The following is a 10,451-nucleotide window of genomic DNA, read 5'->3' as shown; positions in this document are numbered from 1 at the left end:
ATCACGAACAGGAACAGCCGGCTGCCTACCTTCGGCCTGCAGGGAAGCTATTAATCTAGACCTGGCGTCACGGTGTACAGGGCATGACCAAACAACGTGCTCTATGTCGTGATAACCTTCACCACAGGCACAGATACCACTCTCCCCGAGCCCAACACGACGGAGATGCGCGTCAAATCTATAGTGATTGGACATAAGCCGGGACATCACGCAAATGAAATCCCGACTTACATTTAACCCCTTGAACCACGGGTTCGTCGATACCTTGGGGATTATGGAATGTAACCACCTTCCCAGTTCCCCCTTGGTCCAAGAATTTTGCCAACTGATGATCGTATTCTGACGTACAAATGCAAAAAATTCATTAAAGGCAATTGGTCTTTCATAAATATCACCGTTTGTTCCGCCCACCTTAGCCAAAGAGTCCGCTTTCTCATTACCCGGTATCGAGCAGTGAGAAGGGACCCACGCTAAGGTAATTTGAGTAGATTTTTTGGATAAAGCACTCAGATGTTCCCGTATTTTCCCCAGGAAATACGGAGAGTGCTTAACATCTTTCATCGATCGGAGAGCCTCAGTGAAACTGAGACTGTCCGTAAAGATGAAATAATGGTCCGTGGGCATTTTTTCGATAATCCCTAGGGTGTACTGAATTGCAGCTAATTCTGCGACGTAAACAGAAGCAGGATTATCGAGCTTATGGGAGACGGTGAAATTGTTATTGAAGATACCGAAGCCAGTGGACCCATCAAGAAGTGATCCGTCAGTGTAGTACATATTGTCGCAGTTGATGTTTCGATATTTATTGGAAAAAATTTTAGGGATCTGCTGCACGCGTAAATGATCCGGGATTCCACGAGTTTCTTCTATCATGGATGTATCAAAAAACACAGTAGAATCAGAAGTATTTGTATTTGTATTTGTATTTGTATTTTGGTCGATTCATCTGACAATTTTGATATTATCCACATGAAAATCTTAAATCTAAAACTATTGCAACATCCCAGACCTTGAGATTATTTTGCCAAAAGCACGTGAGGAAACATTTCCGAAATCGAATAAATCTTCGACCAACGAGAAGGTACGGATGCATGACGTCAGTGGTTCAAAAAAGCCGTACAAGGTCCGATGAGACCTAGTTGTCAGTAAGTTTGACGAACGAAGCAGTCTACTTGGTGCTCGAAAATCAAGGTGAAAAAGCAAAACCGGGGCATCAAGTTCATTGTTCAGCAGCTTGGCTATGAAGGTAGCTTGTTGAATCTTTCGCCGACTCTCCAGTGTATCCAAATCCAACAGCTTACAACGGTCTTCGTAGCAGGGAAGATTATTGGGTCTACTCCAGGGTAAATGTCTCAGAGCGATACGAACAAACCTTCGTTGAACGCGTTCTATTCTGTTCTTCCAGTACAGGTTATAAGGATTCCAGACGATGCAGGCATTTTCAAGGATTGGCCGAACTAATGCACAATACAATGCTTTCAAGCAGTATGGATCTGTAAAGTCTCGAGCAATTTTGGTGATGAAACCAAGTTGTTTCGAGGCTTTGGATATGACAGCAGTATAATGTTGATTGAAAGTGAGCTTATGATCCAACAAAACTCCAAGATCGCTGATCTGATCTACGCGATCGAGAACACATCCATTTATTTGGTAATTAAAAGAAATGGGCACATGACAACGATGGAATGCTATGACCATACATTTAGCGATGCTTATTGTGAGCTTGTTTCTGTTACACCATTCAGCAAACGTGTCCAACAGTGCTTGCAGGCGTTGGCAGTCCTGGACAGAATTCACAACAAGGTAGATCTTCAGATCGTCGGCATATACCAATACGCACCCGGCTCCTAGCAAAATGGCAATGTCATTGAAGTATAAAGCAAACAGCAATGGACCAAGATTACTGCCCTGAGGGACTCCGGAAGTGTTGCTAAATGTCCGTGAAACTGCGGAATCCAGCTTATTACTCAAGGTGCGGCCTAAAAGATACGAGCTCAGCCAAGAAGTTAGTCTCTCAGACATACCGAGCTTAGAAAGCTTATGTAAAAGTATTCGATGATCAACTGTGTCAAAAGCGGCTTTAATATCTGTATAAACAGCGTCAATTTGCGATCCAGCTTCCATCTGTGAGATACAGGTGCTTGTGAATTCGATCAAGTTGGTCGACACTGAACGACCCGGCATAAAACCATGCTGATCAACTGAAATATAGCTTCTAGTGCAGTTTAGAATAACACTGTGGACGATGATTTCGAAGAGCTTAGACCCGGCAGAAAGGCTGGTTATTCCTCTATAGTTCCTTACGTCACGTTTGTCTCCCTTCTTGTGTATCGGAAACATGAAAGATTGTTTCCACAGCGCTGGAAACTTTTGTTGTTCAAACGATTTAGTAAAAATCCGACTGAGGGGCACGGCAAGAGCAGTAGCGCAGCGACAGAAAATAATAGCTGGAACGCCGTCGGGACCAGGAGAGTAGGAGCTTTTCAACTTCTTAGCACCAGCAATGACCATAGCAGGGGTGATTTCGAAAATATCCATGTCAACAGCACCAACAGGTACACCAGCTGCAGCTAATTCAGCTTCAGACTGTGTTGTACAACCATTGGCAAACACAGAAGAAAAGTGATCAGCAAACAATTCGCAAGATTCCGTGACAGTCGAAGAGTCTGTGCCGCCCAAGAACACACTAGAAGGAATTGAAGTGCTTTTCCTCTTTGAGTTCACAAATGTCCAAAAGCTTTTAGGGTTAGATCGCAAACTGAATTGCGTCCGCAATACATAGGATTTGTAGAGAGAACTTTTCAGCCTACGGAACGCATCACTTGCATATTTAAAAGCACGTCTATTGAAGAGTGTTCGTTGTTTGCGGAGCAGTCTCTGTCTTGCGTTACGATATCGTTTCAACCTTCGCAGTTCACCATTACCCCAAGCAGGAACTTTAGGAGGTCTAGTTCTCGGCAGATTATCGTCTCACCAACTGCAAATAGCATCGCAAGAACGCAATGTCATATCATCAACGTCCAATTCGTCCAACAAGGCTACCCAATCCAATGCAGAAAGATATCCAGCAAGTGCATCAAAGTTGATTCGACGATAGTTATGAGGTGCCATACCAACAGAAGCCGCAGGAACATCAACGAAACAAGCCGGTATTGGTAGAATTAACTCCAGTGGCGGGTGGGGAGGATCAACGGGAAGCAGCGGAGCAATAGCTAAATGCACTGAGATTTCTTGTTCTGGCAGGCAGTAAACAAGGTCGAGTATACGCCCCAGATTATTACGCAGTGTATTGACTTGTTTCAAGTTCAGGAATTCGAATCCATCGATGACGGCAGCACTAGCAACATGAAGCGGAAGAGAACTATCACATTGCACTCCATTCTCTCCATTAAACCAGGAAATTTGCGGCTGGTTGTAATCACCGCAAATGAGAACTCTGTCGTTCAGAGAACCTTTGTCACATAATTCGCGCATCGACAAAATATGCTCGTCAATGAACCTAACAATTTTGCTTCTATCGGGAGGGATGTAGACTGCAGTAAGCAATAACTTCGTGCCTTTAATAACAGCAGAAACACAGACTTGTTCAAGACAACTACCACGGTTTAAATTTATCGCCCAACTACAGAACTTTTGAGCAACGGCAATCAGTACTCCACCGAAACTACTTTTGTTGCTATTACTCGCGCTACGATCACACCGATAGACGTTATAAGCAGATCCGAACAGTTGGAGGGAATCGATACAGTCATCTAAACCGGTTTCTGTTAGCATGATTATATCATAATTGCAGTCACTAGATGCAAGCAACAGGTCGTCTAGTTTAGTCCTTAAACCTCGCACGTTCTGGTAGTAGGCGTGAATAACATTCGCGTCAATGTCGTGTGTAGTAAGTTTCGGTATTGAATGATTCTGACAGGAACTATCGGGCTCAGGAACACTGCTGATAGTCGGTTCGTCGCTGCTAAAACGTGAAAAAGAATCAGGCAGATGGACTGTACTAGGAAGCGCATACTTGCCTAAGAAAGGTCCACGGGAGATCCCATCGCCAACCACAACCGAAGGACCAGGACGACTCTGTTGGCAGGAACGATCTGGAGCTGAGCGAACACGTCGACAAAATGTATCGGGGAGCAGAACTTGGTTGGGTGGCTCAGGGACTCCCTTAGTACTGTGAGCAGTGCGTCCTGGTGGATGAGCTACGCGAACTAACTCTACTGAGTGAAACACCTCCTCCGAGATGGCAGCGGGTCTAGTTAATTGCTAGACGGAATAGTCGATCCGTTGTCTGGCATTATTTGCGCGTTTCTGATAAATTGGACAATTTGAGCTCCATGCTGAATGAACAATGTCAAAAATTTCATCACAGGGGGACTTTCGTTCCCTGTTTCTTTGATCACAATTTACGCACTTCTCGAAATCGGCTTCACATTCGTTTGCTTTGTGATCACCAGCGCATTTTGGGCAGCACGGAGGTTTATCACATGTGGACGCTTTATGTCCGTAAGCAGAGCAATTGTAGCATCGGTTAACATTCACATCTTCCTGTACCCAGCAGCGATTCCAGTCTACATACACTCGTTGAAGTTTCATCAGGCATTCAAATAATCAAGCATCAACTTCCATCAGCACACTAGTCGTTTGTCGGTGTTCGTTTTTTTGTAACCGAATCACTTTCGCGTCGCATGGATCAGGAAGGTTGTTCTGTTTCTTTAGATAGCTGATAATTTCATCTTCACTTAACTCGCTGGAGACATTTTTTTGATAAGTCGACACGATTTGGAATATTCGAAGAAGGGTTAATATTTTGGGATATGTGATTGAAATACAATGTCATAAAACGGGTTTGAGAATTAAGTTCGATTAACCTTTCAAAATTTTCAATCACGGGACGGTTCAAGACCTCACATTTGATTAGAATACGAGAAGAAAGGCTCCAGAAGCGGTTTTTCAATGGTAGTACTCCAGCTAAGATCTCCAAACTCATCGTATGGGTCGATTGCATGCAACCCAAGGCGATACGCAAACAACGATATTGTATTCGCTCCAGTTTGATCAAATGTGTGTTTGCTGCGGAGCGGAAGCAGAAACACCCGTACTCAATAACAGACAGTATCGTTGTTTGGTAAAGCCTTATAAGGTCTCCTGGGTGGGCACCCCACCATTGTCCGGTTATTGTACGAAGAAAATTCAATCTTTGTTGACATTTTTTCATCAGATACCTCACGTGACAACCCCAGGTGCCTTTAGAGTCGAACCAGACACCAAGATATTTGTGTACCAAAACCTGAGAAATCGTTTTACCCATTAATTGTGTTTGAAGCTGAGCAGGCTCATGCTTCCTAGAAAAAACTACTATCTCAGTCTTCTCCGGAGAGAATTCGATACCTAGCTGTAAAGCCCAAGCAGACAAATTGTCCAAGGAATCTTGCAATGGTCCTTGCAAATCGGCAGCTTTGGCTCCTGTAACAGAGATTACACTGTCGTCTGCAAGTTGTCTTATCGTGCATGAATTTGCCAGACATTCGTCGATGTCATTTACATAAAAGTTGTAAAGAAGGGGGCTTAAACATGAGCCCTGGGGAAGACCCATGTAGCTAATGCGAAAAGTTGCCAAATCGCCGTGCGTAAAATGCATGTGCTTTTCGGACAACAAATTGTGCAAAAAATTGTTCAAAATTGGAGAAAATCCTTGTCGGTGAAGTTTACCCGAAAGAATGTCAATAGAAACGGAATCAAAAGCCCCCTTAATGTCCAAGAACGCAGACGCCATTTGTTCTTTGCGAGCATACGCCAGCTGAATATCTGTTGAAAGCAACGCAAGACAATCATTCGTCCCTTTGGCACGGCGGAAGCCAAATTGAGTATCTGATAGTAGACCATTTGATTCGACCCAGTGGTCTAAACGACGGAGTATCATTTTTTCCATCAATTTCCGGATACAGGATAGCATTGCAATCGGCCTATAAGAGTTGTGATCAGAAGCTGGTTTCCCTGGTTTTTGGATGGCGATGACCTTCACTTGCCTCCAATCCTGCGGTACAATGTTTTGCTCCAGGAACTTTTTGAACAAGTTCAACAAGCGCCTCTTGGCATTGCCGGGTAGATTCTTCAACAAGTTGAATTTGATTCTATCTTACCCAGGCGCGTTATTGTTACAGGACAGGAGGGCAACTGAAAATTCTGCCATCGTAAAAGGTGATTCTATCGCGTCGTGACCCGGAGACGTATCGCGAACAAAGTTTTGCGCAGAAACAGAGTCCGGACATACTTTCCTGGCAAAATCAAATATCCACCAACTTGAAGACTCCTCGCTTTCGTTGACCGTTACGCGATTCCGCATTCTTCGGGCTGTGTTCCAAAGGGTGCTCATCGATGTCTCCCTCGACGTCTCGTTCACGAACCGACGCCAATATCCGCGTTTCTTTGCTTTAGCCAGGCTTTTAAGCTTGGTATTAAGCTCCGAATACCGTATATAGTCGTCGGGTATACCTCCCTTCTGGAAGGCCAAAAACGCGTCGGATCTTTGCGTGTAGACATCGGAGCACTCTTTGATCGTTACGCGGGGATATTTCTTCGTTTGGGCTTGCAACGCGGCGTCGAGAATCAAGCCCGCGAGGAGGTTGTATTCTTCAAGTGGTGGATGATGTTGAATCGACTCGACCGCTTTTGAAATCATTTCCTCGTATAACTTCCAATCGACATTCCGTGTGAGGTCATACGGAATGTCAATTGGTCGCATGCGAGTTGAACCGTTAGTAATTGAAATAAGAATAGGCAAATGGTCGCTACCGTGAGGATCGAGGATTACCTTCCATGTGCAATCCAACCGTAGCGACGTCGAACATAAGGATAGATCCAAAGCGCTTGGGCGCGCTGGAGGTTTCGGGATACGTGTCATTTCACCGTTGTTCAAAATAGTCATGTCGAAGTCATCGCAAAGGTTATAGATTAAAGAGGAGCGGTTATCATTGTAAGGGGAACCCCAAGCCACACCATGAGAGTTGAAGTCTCTCAAAATCAAACGTGGCGAGGGAAGAAGTTCTATTAAATCAAAGAGCAACCGTTGCCCAACCTGTGCTCTGGGAGGAATATATATTGAGGCAATACAAAGCTCTTTACCTTGTATTTTCATTTGACATGCGACAACTTCGATGCCTGGAATCGAGGGGAGCTTAATACGATAGAAAGAATAGCACTTTTTAATCCCTAAAAGTACTCCTCCATATGGGGTGTCTCGATCAAGGCGAATAATATTAAAATCATGGAAGTTGAGATCAATATTTGAAGTAAGCCAAGTTTCACAAAGGGAAAATGCATCGCATTTGTTTTTATTTATCAAAACTTTAAACGAATCAATTTTTGGTAAAATACTTCTACAATTCCACTGTAAGACAGAGATAGAATCCTTCATATACGCAGTTGAATTAGGCATCGAAGGATACAATCGCTGCAAGGAGGGGCCATTGGGCAGTCAACTGCTTCAAAAATGTTCTAACTGTTGGGAGAAATGCTGTGAGAAAAATTTTAATTGGATCGGGTACATTGAAAGTTTCAAAAATCCAGTCCACAATGTCAGAAAATTTCACTAATCCAGAGTTTGTTTCATCAACTGGATGTGCAAAAGGGACAACTGGGGTTTTAGATGTTCCTGGCAGTGCTGGGAACTCCTTCTGAGACTTTAAATTTGCAAGCCCAGAAGGAGTTTGCTTCGGTTTTTCCGCAGCACTGTTTGGTTTGTTCGTACTTTTCATTACACTTTGGGAAATCTTAGGACCTTTACGGGGAAGTTTAGGAGAAGAAACATTTTTCCTCTTCCTAGACTCCCCAGGATTGGCATAAGATGTTCCCGCTGATGAATCGTCAGAATCGGTTTCATCAGAGGGCAACAGATCAAAGGGGTTCGATGTTATGGTAGAAGTGGTCACGGTCTTCTTCAGGATCTCAGCGTAAGAGCGCTTTGAACGCTCCTTAAGTGACCGCTTGATTTTTTCTCTGCGCTGCATGTACACCGGAAATGTGGAGAGCTCATGCTGGTTTTCCCCACAGAGAATACATTTTTCAGCATTAACACTGCAAGAATCGTCCGCATGAGTCTCCCCACACTTGCTACATCGTGCCTTATTGCAGCAGTAGGCGGCTGTGTGGCCTAACTGCTTGCAATTGGTGCAATTCATAACACGGGGTACATACAATCGCACAGGCAGACGAACCCGATCGATCGAGACGTGGCTAGGGAGTGCAGATCCGGCAAACGTAACGCGAAACGAGTCTGACGGAGTGTAAACTTTTTTACCGCCGACGAGAGACATGGACCGCAATTGCTTACAATCCAAAATCTTCGCCTGTGTTTCGGTATTTTTGAAGCAACCGGTTGCGCTTTTTAGGATACACTCGACAGACAGACTCGAATCGGTTATGACACCGTCGATCTCCACGTCTCGTGCGGGTATGTAAACGCGATACTCGCGTGTGAAGAGCTCAGAGCAAGCGATGGCATTGGCCTGTGCCAGATCACTGACCACGACACGGAGCTTGTTAGGTCGGACCTTGGAAATTTCGGTCATGGCCTTGTACCCCTTCGTCAGGTCTTTAGAAATTTGCAGTATGTTTAATCGCTTTGAATTCACTCCTGCCTTTGGCCGAAAATAAACAGTATAGCTGCCCTGTTGAGATCCGTCCGGGTAAAGCCTGGGGCGAGGGGGACTGGAAAATGAACAGGGGAGGGGGTAACAGAAGGGTCAGGGTCAAGGGGGTTCGGGGATGGTGGCACGGGAGGCGAGGGATCTATATCCATCGCGCTAAATGTAGCGCACTAGCGCACTAGCGCCGACAAGAACACGTACCTCTTTACTTCTTCCTTCCAGCAGTGGTTGTCCGATCGTTCGAAGCTGCACCCAAAGCAGCCAGCAGCACCAGTACAGCAGCACCAATACAGCCACCAGCAGTGTGCCGGGTGTGAGATCACTCAGCACAGCGACACGACTGTCGACTGTCAAATGATGGCCTTGAATTAGAAAGATCTATTCACTGTGCACAGATCAAAACTGCAGCTGGTATTTTGCACCAATACAGCCAAAGTTGCGAGCCGGGTACAGAACGTATCGACACAACTCACAATCTAGTTGGCCTTTAGCGCGAATAACACACTCTTTTGTTTGGCTATTCGTACACACGGACCGGATTGTAATAGAACGACCACTTTGCACGTCCGTTTCTGTCGAATTGTTTTTGAAAAGTGTTAAAATAACAAGAAATAAAACAAAATTTATTAAAAAGTCTTGAAAAAGCAATCAGTTTACTAGTGAAGGATGGGTGCTAACTATGTAGCAGCGGGCAGCAGCGATAGCGAGTACCAGTAGCGGTAGTAGTAGCAGCGTCAGCGGTAAGTGTAACGGTATTACCTTTTCTAGTAAAAAGCTGCTTATGTGCGGTAGCGACAATTCCTCCAGTGGAAAACTGCCGTATTTTGGCAATACACAAACGGGGGTGTTGGCAATCAAAATCTGTCTGTCGTAAAATTTTTAGTCCGAAAACAGCTTTTAATGTCTGGAATAGCACAGAGATGGGATCAGCATCATATCCTAAATTGAATTAAAAAACTAATTGTCCTTTTAAGGATGAACTAAATAGTCAATTGAAGAGTTAAATTTTTGTCGTTCATACATTACACCTTATTCAAAATGTTGGTGTGCCTATATCAAGGCACGATTGTAAATTAGATATGATCTTCATGTCTCAGTACGAGTTCGAAATTTAAATGTGCACCAAGGAACAAATAACTGATTGACCAACTCTTTTATAAGTAGACCCTGTTAATGTTTTCCACAATAATGCGAAGGAGCCCAGTTTAGAGCAACCATCAACGTCAAACATTAGTTCTACTATTCAGGATGTCCATGATGTTCAACATATTGCTTTCTGAGAGAATTTGAGGCGTCATTTTGACGACAACTTATAAACATTTAAGCATCTGATAGGAACAGCTTTCACTACATTTACACAGTTTACCTAACTATAATCGATCCGCTGCATCACGCCACGCCATTCCGATGCGTCTTGAAACAATTATTTTTGGCTGATCGTGCTCGCGAGTAGGGGAGTGCACGCGAATAAGACCGTAAATAGGAGTGTGTGTCCATGGTTTCGGGAGCGAAGAAAACTCGCAAGCGTCAACACTCGGTGGTGTGAAATGAAGGAAGTGTGAAAGAACGAGAGACAGTTCGAATGGTGGAGGTACTCCATTGTGTGTGTGTGTGATTTCGGTAGCGGTGAGAACACTACTTGGAGTATCGCATGCTTGTTTAGAGCGAGTTTAGCAACACTGGAGCATACAACCATAAACCATTTGTAGTTAAAAAAAACTTTAAAACAAGTTGTTTTCCTTGTTTTGTGTTGCAAAATAATTTTTTTTGTGTATACTTTTATCGGTAAGATAAAACTGTTATCTG

Source organism: Wyeomyia smithii, chromosome 3, assembly GCF_029784165.1.
Source record: "Wyeomyia smithii strain HCP4-BCI-WySm-NY-G18 chromosome 3, ASM2978416v1, whole genome shotgun sequence".
Taxonomy (NCBI): Eukaryota; Metazoa; Arthropoda; class Insecta; order Diptera; family Culicidae; genus Wyeomyia; species Wyeomyia smithii.
The sequence above is the reverse complement of the archived record's forward strand: the minus strand, read 5'-3'. Positions refer to the sequence as shown.